This window comes from Apium graveolens, chromosome 6 (genome assembly GCF_009905375.1).
Source record: "Apium graveolens cultivar Ventura chromosome 6, ASM990537v1, whole genome shotgun sequence".
Lineage (NCBI taxonomy): Eukaryota > Viridiplantae > Streptophyta > Magnoliopsida > Apiales > Apiaceae > Apium > Apium graveolens.
In genome coordinates this window covers 250,331,905-250,345,009 of record NC_133652.1, presented here as the reverse complement: position 1 = coordinate 250,345,009, position 13,105 = coordinate 250,331,905, and the positions used below count along the sequence as shown (strand labels likewise).

General features: G+C 40.1%; 1 non-coding gene across 1 annotated transcript; it reads right to left on the bottom strand.

Moving 5' to 3' along the window:
- Positions 1-2,372: 2,372 nt before the first annotated feature.
- LOC141669471 (small nucleolar RNA R71) lies at positions 2,373-2,479 on the bottom strand. The gene has a single exon (XR_012553755.1). It is a non-coding gene; the product is annotated as a small nucleolar RNA R71 (small nucleolar RNA).
- Between the last annotated feature and the right edge of the window lie 10,626 nt (positions 2,480-13,105).

The window sequence follows — 13,105 nt, the reverse complement described above, 5'->3', positions numbered from 1 at the left end:
TTAGCAAGAGTTGATCTGATTATTTCTTTTTCTCGCTTTGGTTGAAGCGTGAAAGAATTTACTGTTTGAGTCCCCTTCCCTCAACTATAATTGCTTTGGTCTTTGTTTCCAGAAGACTTCTTACTGTGTTAACACTTTCGTTAGCTGCTTACTTTCATCTTGAAACTATTTGATTGACAAATCATCACGACACCCTTTTACTGTATTCGTGATTTGAAGTTTCCATTTATATCATTGCCCGCTGATAAGTGGCATTTTATACCACTTAGAACGTCTTAAAATGGCTTAAATTGGTGTCTTGAAATCAAGTATTTTGTGTATTTGATGCGTTTTTCTAGTGTTTATGCATTTCAGGGTATTAGTTGCATTTTGGAGGAGGAATCATCAAGAATAAGCCTTGGCATGTGTTCACCTTTGCGAGAGGAAAAGAACGGGCAGATTACGGCGAAGAAACGGAGCAAACATGGAATTTTTCCAGAAGGGTCCTGCGCGCCCGCGCAGCAATGCTGAGCGGCCGCGCAGCAGCCTTGCGCGCCCGCGCAGAAATGCTGAGCGGCCGCGCAGGGTCGGGGAAAAAGATATATTATTTTAGACTTCTACTTCTGTTTGGCTTCCAACTTCTATGTAATCTGAGTTTTATGGGACTATTATATAGGTAGATTTGAGACGTTTTTCACAGAGAATTAAGAGGAGATTATGTTTTAGATTGTGTTTTGCAAGAAGCGAAGGAGATAAGGAAGAAGACCGATTTAGCACACAGCAACGAAGAGGAAGCTTATATTCTTGTGATTCTTGTTTCGTTGTAACGTTGGATGCTAGTTTTCTTGCTTTGACTTATTTACTCTTGTGACGTACTCTGTTTTAATATAATCAGTTTAGTTATTATTTTCTTGTGTTTGTTTATCATGATTTCATATGAACCCATGATGGCGATAAGTTCTATTATGGGCTAATCGTGATCATGGGGTTGCAACGGATTTATTATGGAATTCTTTAGTTAATTGTTTAATACTTTAGTATGTGATGATTGCATGATATCTAGTATTGGTTGTGCGTATTCATCTTATGTGCGTCGCGAACATATAAGATAGGGTGTTAATCTCTTGTGAAGCGACGGTGGATCTTGAGATTTAGAACTTGCCATGCTAGCATAGGTTCATGTACGTTGTGCATGATTAGTGGGTAACTCTAACAGTTTTATTTGCCCTATGTAATCAAAAAGGAATAACTTGTGCTTAAATCGTTGTGTTGTCAATTTCTGTAGACATATAGGAACTCAACATAATTGATGTCTATTCAACTTCTATCTTAATTGTGGATATTTGGTAGAATGGTATTAGTACAATGAAAGTTGGCTTTTATCAGTTTCGTGTTATTCGATTAATATCATCATTGTCACATGCTAAAGGTAATAACTATGGCTATAGAAGGAAGTAATAATGAAGTTGTGATCTCATGAGTGTTTTATTATTGATAAATTGAAGTGTTAGTTAAGTGGTTAATTAAGTAGTTAATTATAGTTAATATTTAATCAACAATTTTAAGTGTTATTATCTTAACATTGAGAAGTAGTCATACATTGGTGAGTGAGTTAAATTAGACAATAAATTAGTCCGAGTCTCTGAGGGAACGAACTAGAAAGTATTCTATATTACTTGCGAACGCGTATACTTGCGTGAATATTAGTGCATGATTTCGCCCTACCAAGTTTTTGGCGCCGCTGCCGGGGACTCGGCGTATTTGTTTAGCATATGTACTTACCATCATTGGTCATTAGGACTCAGTGATTAGGACGTAGTAGTTAATTACTCTTTTCGGTTGTGTTTCAGGTACTTTAGCAAGCGTTTATGCAAACTCGTTCTCGTGCTCGCAAGAGGACCTTAGATACAGCTGAGGAGAAAGACGAAGTTCTTGATACACCGGAGAAGTTAGATTTTGAGGATTCGGATTCAGGAACTGAGCAGAAAGAACCAGTAAACATGGGAGATCATATTGTTCAAGCTGATCCAGCTCTTATGGATTTTTCTCGGCCTAAAATTGATGACATTCAGTCAAGCATCCTTCATCCGGCTATTCAAGCTAACACCTTTAAAATCAAGTCGGGCACTATTCAGATGGTGCAGAATTCTGTTTCTTTTGGAGGAGCGGCAACTGAAGACCCCAACATGCACATAAGGAATTTTGTCGAGATCTGCAGCACTTTTAAGTATAATGGCGTGACTGATGAGGCTATCAAGTTGAGGCTTTTCCCATTCTCACTGAGGGATAAAGCTAAAGACTGGTTACATTCTGAACCAGCTGGGTCCATCACTACGTGGCAAGATCTTGCGCAAAAGTTTCTGGTGAAGTTTTATCCAATGGCAAAGACTGCTGCTATGAGGAGTGCTCTTACTCAGTTTGCGCAGCAACCTACAGAATCTATGTGCGAGGCTTGGGAACGCTACAAGGAAATGTTGAGAAAATGTCCACATCATGGAATGCCGGATTGGATGGTAATCACTGGTTTTTATAATGGTTTGGGGGCCCAATCTCGGCCCATGCTCGATGCAGCAGCTGGAGGCGCCTTATGGGCTAAAAGCTATACTGAGGCGTACAATCTTATCGAGACAATGGCTGCAAATGAGCATCAAAACCCAACTCAGTGGATGACGTCAGGCAAGGTCGCAGGTATTCTGGAAGTTGATGCAGCCACCGCTATTGCAGCCCAGCTCCAAGCGCTATCAATGAAGGTTGATTCTTTGGCTACGTATGGAGTTAATCAAATAGCTATGGTTTGTGAGCTTTGTGCAGGTTCTCATGCTACGGATCAGTGTTCTCTTGTCAACGAATCTGTTCAATATGTGAATAATTATCAGCGATAACAGCAGCCTGTGCCAGCGACCTATCATCCTAACAACAGAAATCATCCAAATTTCAGCTGGGGGAATAATCAGAATGCTATTCAGCCACCATATCAGCAAGGAGTGAGTAAACAGTTTAACCCACCTGGATTCCAGCAACCACAGCAGTATGCTACAAGGCAATCATATCCTCAACAGGGAAGTGCAGCTGCACCTACTAGTGCTGATTTTGAGGAACTTAAGCTGTTGTGCAAGAGTCAGGCGGTTTCTATCAAGACCTTGGAAAATCAAATCGGTCAATTAGCCAATGCAGTGCTCAATCGTCAACCTGGCACTCTTCCCAGTGACACGGAAGTACCAGGCAGGAAGGAAGCTAAAGAGCAAGTCAAGGCTATTACCTTAAGGTCTGGAAAAGTAGCTGATGCTGAAAAGGCAAAAGAAGTCGAAGCTGAAGTTAGAGATGAAGAATTTAAGCAAAAGGAGAAAGCGGCGGAACCAAGGAAGACTACTGTTGAACACACTCTGCCTGAGGCTAATACAGGGGAGAAACAGCTCTATCCTCCACCACCTTTTCCTAAGAGATTGCAGCAACAAAAGCTGGATAGACAGTTCGGGAAGTTTCTGGAGGTGTTCAAGAAACTTCACATCAATATACCTTTCGCTGAGGCTCTAGAACAAATGCCTAGTTATGTGAAGTTTATGAAGACTATTCTTTCAAGGAAGGTGAAACTGGATGACCTTGAAACCGTTGCTCTCACGGAAGAATGCAGCGCGGTTCAGCAACAAAAGTTACCACCAAAACTGAAAGATCCAGGAAGCTTCACCATTCCTTGCACCATTGGCAATCTAACTTTTGACAAGTGCCTTTGTGATTTGGGAGCAAGCATTAATCTGATGCCCTTGTCGATCTTTAAAAAGCTGGATCTGCCTGATCCAAAACCCACATACATGTCGCTACAATTGGCTGACCGTTCCATTACTTACCCAAGGGGCATAGTTGAGGATGTGCTTGTCAAGGTGGATAAGCTCTTCTTTCCTGCAGATTTTGTTATTCTGGATTTTGAGGAAGATAAGAAGATTCCCATAATCTTGGGGAGGCCTTTCTTGGCTACTGGCCGTACCTTGATAGATGTGCAAAAAGGGGAACTTACTATGCGGGTCCAAGATCAGGATGTGACCTTCAACGTATTCAAGGCAATGAAATTCCCGACAGAAGATGAGGAGTGCTTAAAAGTGGATGTGATTGATTCTGCGGTTACTTCGGAACTCGAGCACATGCTAATGTCTGATGCATTGGAAAAGGCCTTAGTGGGGGAATTTGACAGTGATGATGAAGATAGCAACGAGCAATTACAATATCTGAACGCTTCTCCCTGGAAGCGAAAGCTGGATATACCATTTGAATCTCTTGGTACTTCTGACCTCAAGAACGCTGAAGGGAAGCTCAAACCATCAATAGAGGAAGCACCTACCTTGGAGCTTAAACCATTACCTGAACACTTGAGGTATGCTTTTTTAGGTGATTCATCTACGTTACCTGTTATTATTTCAGCTGACCTTTCAGGTAGTGAGGAAGACAAGCTCTTAAGGATTTTGAGAGAATTCAAATCGGCTATAGGATGGACCATAGCAGACATCAAGGGGATAAGTCCTTCATATTGTATGCATAAAATTCTGCTAGAGGAAGGAAGTAAGCCAACTGTGGAACAGCAGCGAAGACTGAACCCGATCATGAAGGAGGTGGTGAAGAAAGAAATTCTGAAATGGCTAGATGCAGGCATCATTTATCCTATTTCTGACAGCTCGTGGGTGAGCCCCGTGCAATGTGTACCTAAGAAAGTAGGTATCACTGTGGTCGCAAATGAAAAGAATGAGCTCATCCCTACTCGAACAGTTACAGGATGGAGAGTATGCATGGATTATAGAAAATTGAACAAAGCCACAAGGAAGGATCACTTCCCTCTTCCATTTATTGATCAAATGCTTGACAGATTGGCGGGACATGAGTATTTTTGTCTTCTGGATGGTTATTCCGGGTATAATCAGATTTGTATTGCACCAGAGGATCAGGAAAAGACTACCTTCACTTGTCCATTTGGCACATTTGCTTTTCGAAGAGTTTCGTTTGGGTTATGTGGCGCCCCGGCCACCTTTCAGAGATGTATGATGGCTATATTCTCTGACATGATTGGAAATAACGTCGAAGTGTTCATGGATGACTTCTCCGTCTTTGGACACTCATATGATGAATGTTTGAATAATCTGCGCGCCGTACTCAAAAGATGCGTGGAAACTAATTTGGTACTTAATTGGGAGAAATGTCATTTTATGGTGCGTGAAGGCATTATCCTTGGGCATAAGGTCTCTAGCAAAGGTCTGGAGGTGGACAAGGCCAAGGTGTGAGTCATTGAAAATCTTCCCCCACCCAATTCGGTGAAAGGAATCCGTAGTTTTCTCGGTCATGCGGGTTTTTATCGGCGATTCATCAAGGACTTTTCAAAGATATCTAAGCCGTTGTGCAATTTACTTGAGAAAGATGTGCCTTTTAAATTTGATGATGAATGTTTGGCAGCATTCGAGACTCTCAAGGAGAGTTTGATCACGGCACCAGTTATTACAGCACCAGATTGGACAGAACCGTTTGAGATGATGTGTGATGCAAGTGACTATGCGGTAGGTGCAGTTCTGGGACAGCGCAAGAAAAATCTCTTCCATGTGGTCTACTATGCGAGTAAGACTTTAAATGGGGCCCAATTGAACTACACCACTACTGAGAAGGAGCTTTTGGCTATAGTCTTTGGCTTTGAGAAATTTCGATCTTATCTGCTTGGTACGAAAGTGACAGTATTCACTGATCATGCAGCTATTCACTATCTGGTTTCTAAGAAGGATTCGAAGCCGAGACTCATTCGTTGGGTGCTTTTACTTCAAGAATTTGAGTTAGAGATCAAAGATAGAAAAGGTACTGAGAATCAAGTAGCTGACCATCTCTCTAGGTTGGAGAATCCTGATTCTACTTCACAAGATAGGACGTTAATCAATGAATCTTTTCCGGATGAGCAGTTATTTGCAATTCAGGAGGAAGAACCATGGTTTGCAGATATTGTAAACTATCTTGTCAGCAATATAATGCCGCTTAATTTGACATCCGCTCAAAAGAAGAAGTTTCTGCATGAGGTGAAGTGGTATATGTGGGATGAACCATATTTGTTTAGACAGGGAGCTGACCAGATCATCAGCAGATGTATCCCGTTCTGTGAGACGGAGGAGATATTACGAGACTGCCATTCCACGGTTTATGGTGGACACTATGGAGGTGAGAAGACGGCAGCTCGTATTCTCTAAGCAGGTTTTTTCTGGCCTACTTTGTTCAAGGATGCTCATCAGTTTATTTTAAGGTGTGATCATTGCCAAAGAGTGGGAAATTTGTCAAGGAAGGATGAGATGCCATTAAATGTGATGCTTGAAGTCGAGGTCTTTGATGTATGGGGAATCGATTTCATGGGGCCTTTTATCTCGTCTTGCAATAATCAGTACATCTTGCTGGCAGTCGATTATGTCTCAAAATGGGTCGAAGTTAAAGCTTTACCGACAAATGATGCAAAGGCAGTGCTAAATTTTCTTCATAAGCAAATTTTCACAAGGTTTGGAACACCTCGGGTAATCATAAGTGATGAAGGATCGCATTTTTGCAACCGTAAGTTCACTTCTATGATGCGGCGTTATAATGTGAATCATCGAGTAGCTACTGCCTATCATCCGCAAACAAATGGTCAAGCGGAAGTGTCTAACAGAGAGATAAAGCGCATTCTAGAGAAGGTTGTTTGTCCGTCAAGGAAGGATTGGTCTTTAAAGCTCGATGAAGCTGTTTGGGCTTACAGAACAGCATACAAAACTCCACTTGGGATGTCACCGTTTCAGTTGGTGTACGGTAAGGGATGTCATCTACCGGCGGAGCTTGAGCATAAGGCCTACTGGGCATTGAAGAAATTGAACCTGGATTTAGAGGCAGCTGGTAAGAAAAGAATGCTTCAGCTTAATGAACTTGATAAATTTCGACTTCAAGCGTACGAGAATAACAAAATGTATAAGGAAAAGGTGAAGAGGTGGCACGATAGGAAGCTACATCCTAAGTTATTTGTGCCAGGGCAACAAGTTCTGTTATTCAACTCTCGGCTCCGACTTTTTCCTGGGAAGTTGAAATCAAGGTGGTCTGGACCTTTTATTGTCAAAACTGTGTTTCCACATGGAGCGGTGGAAATTTTTGAGAATGATTCGGACCAAGCATTCAAGGTTAACGGTCAGCGGTTGAAGCACTACTATGGGGACATGGCAAACCGAGAGGTGGTTAGTGCCATTTTGTTGACTACTTGAGAAAGGTACGGAACGTCAAGCTAATGACGAAAAAGAAGCGCTGCGTGGGAGGCAACCCATGAATTGTTGTTACAGGAACCCTTAGAAGTTAATAACCTATCCAAAAACACAAAAAAATCAGAAAACAGGGGCTGAAAAAAAAATTTTGCAGAGACCCTCTGCGCGCCCGCGCAGCTATGCTGAGCGGCCGCGCAGAAATGCTGAGCGGCCGCGCAGGGGTCGAGTTCTAGAAAATTTTTTGCAGTTCAGAAAAAAAAAAAAAAAACAAAAACACAAAAACCCATCACAGCCCATAAACCCAAGAATTCTTTTCCCATTACCCCATAATTTTATCCCTCAACCCCACTCCTAATCTAATTTAACCTACTCCACACCCTATATATACATACACCTATCCCACATATCTCCCACAAACTTCCTACACTTAAACCCTCTCATAAACATCAAAAATCAGTTCTTACACACTTTTATTCACAAATCAATGGCACCCAAGAGAGCACGCACTATTGACAGCAGCAGCACAGTTCCTACTGCTGATTCATCAAGGGGTACTGCTGCAAGGCCTCGGTTAACTGACAGAGCTGCGGAGGAGGAGTACACTAGGCTGTTGGGGAAGCCGATTATGAAGGAGAGGGGGTTTTTACCATCAGGGAGGGATGGTGAGTTGTTACCCATGATTGCAGAGAAGGGGTGGATAGCTTTTTATGAGTCACCCGAAGCAGTACCGATGAGTGTTGTTCGCGAGTTCTACGCGAACGCGAAGGCTGAAAAGAATGGGTTTTCTGTAGTTCGTGGGCTGACGGTTGATTATCATCCTGCGGCGATTCGCCGTGTGATTGGACAGCGAGAGAGAAAGCCCGAGGAGGAGAACTGGAATGAAAAGACTGCTGAGGACTTTGACTTGGATTTGATTTGTGCGACTCTCTGTCGACCGGGCACAGTTTGGAACCGCAGTCCAGCCAATAATGAGTATCGTCACTTTCCGGCGATCGCCATGAACAGGTATGCCCGTGCATGGAATGCATTTATATGTGCTAATATTTTGCCTTCTTCACATGCACACGAGGTCACAGTTGAGAGAGCACAGTTGTTGTGGGGAATTCTGAATGAGGAATACTATGTGGACCTTGGTGAGTTTATCTACCAAGGAATTCTGAAGTTTTTGAGGGGAGCAAAGCATATGAACATCCCTTATGCATCCACGGTTACAAAGCTATGCCGAGCAGTAGGAGTGAACTGGCCGGCTCATGAGCAGTTGCAGTTACCAGCAGCTCCGATAGATTCTGGCACTCTGAATGGGATGCAGGAGTGGACCGGTGGGGAGCCTGAGGAGCATGGGCTGGGTTATCGTCTTCCAGGAGGGCGTCCAGCACGAGGTGCTACTATGGCCAGGCCAGGGCGTGGTGAGGCTAGTTCTTCGAGAGCTCAGGAGGGTGCTGGGATGGGTGATGCCCAGTATAGGAGGCTTTCACGGCGGATGGATGCCATGTATGAGACGTAGAGCAGGTTTGCTCAGGAGCTCACTCTTGCGTTAATGACTGCTTTTCGAGGCCTTGGAGCTGATATCCAGTGGCCAGTTTTTGGTGAGGACTCTGCATACCCGCCGCCTGATACTCCACCCACTGAGGGTGATGATGGTGATGACTCCGAGTAGGTATACCCTGTGTTCCTTTCTACTACCTTCACTGGGGACAGTGAAGATTTTAAGTTTGGGGGTGGTAGTTAAGGAATATTTTGTGTGTGTCATATAGCTGCATATTCATGATAGTTAGTTCATATAGTTGTATAATTTTTGCCATATAGTTTTTTTTTATATATAGCTTTATTTGTTTGTCATATCATATAGCTCATGCATATACCATGATCCCTTTTGCAATGATTTATCGACTGAATTGTGATATTGATGCGAGTGTAGTGATAGCATTAAAGTGTTATTAAGTTGTGTAGGTTGGTATGCATGCTAGAAGCACTTGTATTGTCACTAAGTCTTAGAGAATGCTTAAGGACTAGATTGTTGTTATGATCTGATTATTTTCGAGGATAATCTATTTATTATGCTTAGAATTTGATAATAGGTTCTTAGTGGTAAAGGCATGAAAAAGAAAAAATATGGAGTAAAAATGGAATTTGTTGCTAGTTGTGGCTAGGCGTCAAATGGCTAGTAGCCGGCTCGCATGTTATGCGAGTAGTCTAGGGTTGAGCAAGATGGAGCGAAACGCACTTGCTCAGAGAAAAAAGAAAAAAAAATATTTTTTGCATAATTGATCAAGAGTGGGCTCTTTGGTATTCGAGTTATTAAGTTCTTAGGGGACTTTGTGCCTAGTGACATAAGGCTTTTAGAGTCTGGGATCCGCTAACCTAACACTCGTTACATGGATACCATTGTATAAGTCTTTTGTGGACCTCACTCATTGCACGGTCAAATAAGCATTTGAGTTGTAAATAAAAAGCACGATTCCGTAGTAAGCTCCAGAGTTCTTGTAGTGTTGTATATCACTTTGTGCCTAGAATTTTTATTCTTTATATAATTGTAGGATTGCCTTGAGGATAGTCTAGTCATAGTAATTGGTCTAGTTCCAAAGCATATCTGTTAAGCATTTGCACACACCACGTTTCTGGCTGTATGTCCGTTTGCATGAGTTTATTGATCTTTAGTGTCTAACTGCATTCGTTGAGACGTGACAATTTGGTTGGTTAATTGTAGTAAGGGGGATCGTTGCATTTTCATATAGATTGCATTCATGCATATTTTTATTTGTTTTGAGTCTGTGACGCTTGAGGACAAGCATCGATTTAAGTTTGGGGGTGTGATAAGTGGCATTTTATACCACTTAGAACGTCTTAAAATGGCTTAAATTGGTGTCTTGAAATCAAGTATTTTGTGTATTTGATGCGTTTTTCTAGTGTTTATGCATTTCAGGGTATTAGTTGTATTTTGGAGGAGGAATCATCAAGAATAAGCCTTGGCATGTGTTCACCTTTGCGAGAGGAAAAGAACGGGCAGATTACGGCGAAGAAACGGAGCAAACATGGAATTTTTCCAGAAGGGTCCTGCGCGCCCGCGCAGCAATGCTGAGCGGCCGCGCAGCAGCCTTGCGCGCCCGCGCAGAAATGCTGAGCGGCCACGCAGGGTCGGGGAAAAAGATATATTATTTTAGACTTCTACTTCTGTTTGGCTTCCAACTTCTATGTAATCTGAGTTTTATGGGACTATTATATAGGTAGATTTGAGACGTTTTTCACAGAAAATTAAGAGGAGATTATGTTTTAGATTGTGTTTTGCAAGAAGCGAAGGAGATAAGGAAGAAGACCGATTTAGCACACAGCAACGAAGAGGAAGCTTATATTCTTGTGATTCTTGTTTCGTTGTAACGTTGGATGCTAGTTTTCTTGCTTTGACTTATTTACTCTTGTGACGTACTCTGTTTTAATATAATCAGTTTAGTTATTATTTTCTTGTGTTTGTTTATCATGATTTCATATGAACCCATGATGGCGATAAGTTCTATTATGGGCTAATCGTGATCATGGGGTTGCAACGGATTTATTATGGAATTCTTTAGTTAATTGTTTAATACTTTAGTATGTGATGATTGCATGATATCTAGTATTGGTTGTGCGTATTCGTCTTATGTGCGTCGCGAACATATAAGATAGGGTGTTAATCTCTTGTGAAGCGACGGTGGATCTTGAGATTTAGAACTTGCCATGCTAGCATAGGTTCATGTACGTTGTGCATGATTAATGGGTAACTCTAACAGTTTTATTTTCCCTATGTAATCAAAAAGGAATAACTTGTGCTTAAATCATCGTGTTGTCAATTTCTGTAGACATATAGGAACTCAACATAATTGATGTCTATTCAACTTCTATCTTAATTGTGGATGTTTGGTAGAATGGTATTAGTACAATGAAAGTTGGCTTTTATCAGTTTCGTGTTATTCGATTAATATCATCACTGTCACATGCTAAAGGTAATAACTATGGCTATAGAAGGAAGTAATAATGAAGTTGTGATCTCATGAGTGTTTTATTATTGATAAATTGAAGTGTTAGTTAAGTGGTTAATTAAGTAGTTAATTATAGTTAATATTTAATCAACAATTTTAAGTGTTATTATCTTAACATTGAGAAGTAGTCATACATTGGTGAGTGAGTTAAATTAGACAATAAATTAGTCTGAGTCTCTGAGGGAACGAACTAGAAAGTATTCTATATTACTTGCGAACGCGTATACTTGCGTGAATATTAGTGCGTGATTTCGCCCTAACACCCGCATCATTTTAGTAAATCAGAGAATGCCTCGAGTTTATCTCTAAATGAGGCTGACGATATTTTTTCCCATATGTCCTTCCCTGTTTTAATACAGATTGGATCACACAACCAAGCGTTTTCAAAACGAAATCTTTTTACTCGCACTTCATTCTATAGTATCATTGGTTCAAGAAATATATGTCAATGGTCTAAGATTGACATTTCTAAATTGTTTAACTTGGCCTCTTGAAAAACCTCCATCCACTTCTTAGACACCAATGCTCGATCCAACCGTATTTTTATCCATCACATGTGGTGATTTAGTCACCGATATTAATATGATCCTTTCGACCTTTCACCACAATACTATGATTTCGAAATTAATATAATTATGGCCAATGAAGTGGGAGTGAAAGTTACACCAATTCTAATTATCATAGGTGGCTAGCTAAAGTACCAAATAACAATGAATGATATACTTATCATATTTGTCATATTAGGTTGAATATCACCGAACACATTCTTTTTCACACCAACACATTTTTTATTTTATCTTTATAAATCATTTAAAAGACCTTACGAAGAAGTATAAATCCAGAGGATGCACAACTTATAAGAATTAAAAATAAATAAAAAATAAAAAGAAAATAATTAACTATAAATAATAAAGCAATCAAGAAAAAAACAACTAAAAAGAAATTAACTAAAAATAATAGCATTGCATAAGAATTGAATCATGATTTTGTGAATAAATTATAACTCTTTTAATCAGCTGAACTCGAGGCATAAAATGAAAAAGTACATACGACCTAGTATATATTTAAATTTCATGGTGACCTTTGGACCCCTTCCGGACTCCCAAAATCTGTCTCTACTGCTAACTTCCTAATAGGAAACAACTAATGAGAATATATAAGAATATATTTTCAGCAACTCAAGTATCTCTGGTAATTTTAAAGAAAACTATATTTAATATCTTATGGGTTACATGCCACATAAATTAAGGACCTTGAGTTTTATATCGTCAATATTTTTAAAATCATTGATCCAAAATATCTTATTTTATGATATGAAAGGCTTGGTCATACGTGAGATTCTAATTATACGTTGCATTATAGAAAGTTTTATAGCACATTCTATTACACAACAAAAGGTCATACCACAAGATGAACTTTCTTGTTCAACTTGTTCTCTAGAAAAATTAATAGGTCGGCCATTTCTTGTTAAATTTTTAAGTTAAATTCTTCAAACAAATCCAATATGATATTTGTGGTTACATTCATCCATCTTCCGGCCCATTTATAAAATTTTATGATTATTGATGCATCAACTAAATAATCTCATATTTGTTTGATTTTGCACAAGAAATACAGTCTTTGTCAAACTAATTGCCTAAATAATCAAGTATAATCAAGTTACGAGCCCAAATTCATAATCATCCAATGAAATCAATTCGATTTGATTATGCTTCAGAATTTACATCCTTGATTTTTAGTGATTATTGCATGTCGGTAGAAATCTCAGTCAAACATCTAATAGCTTACGTGCATACATAAAATGAGTTGGTAGAATATTTAATCAAGAGACTTCAAATTATTTATCGTCCCTTGTTTTTTCGAGCCAACTTACCTTTCTTT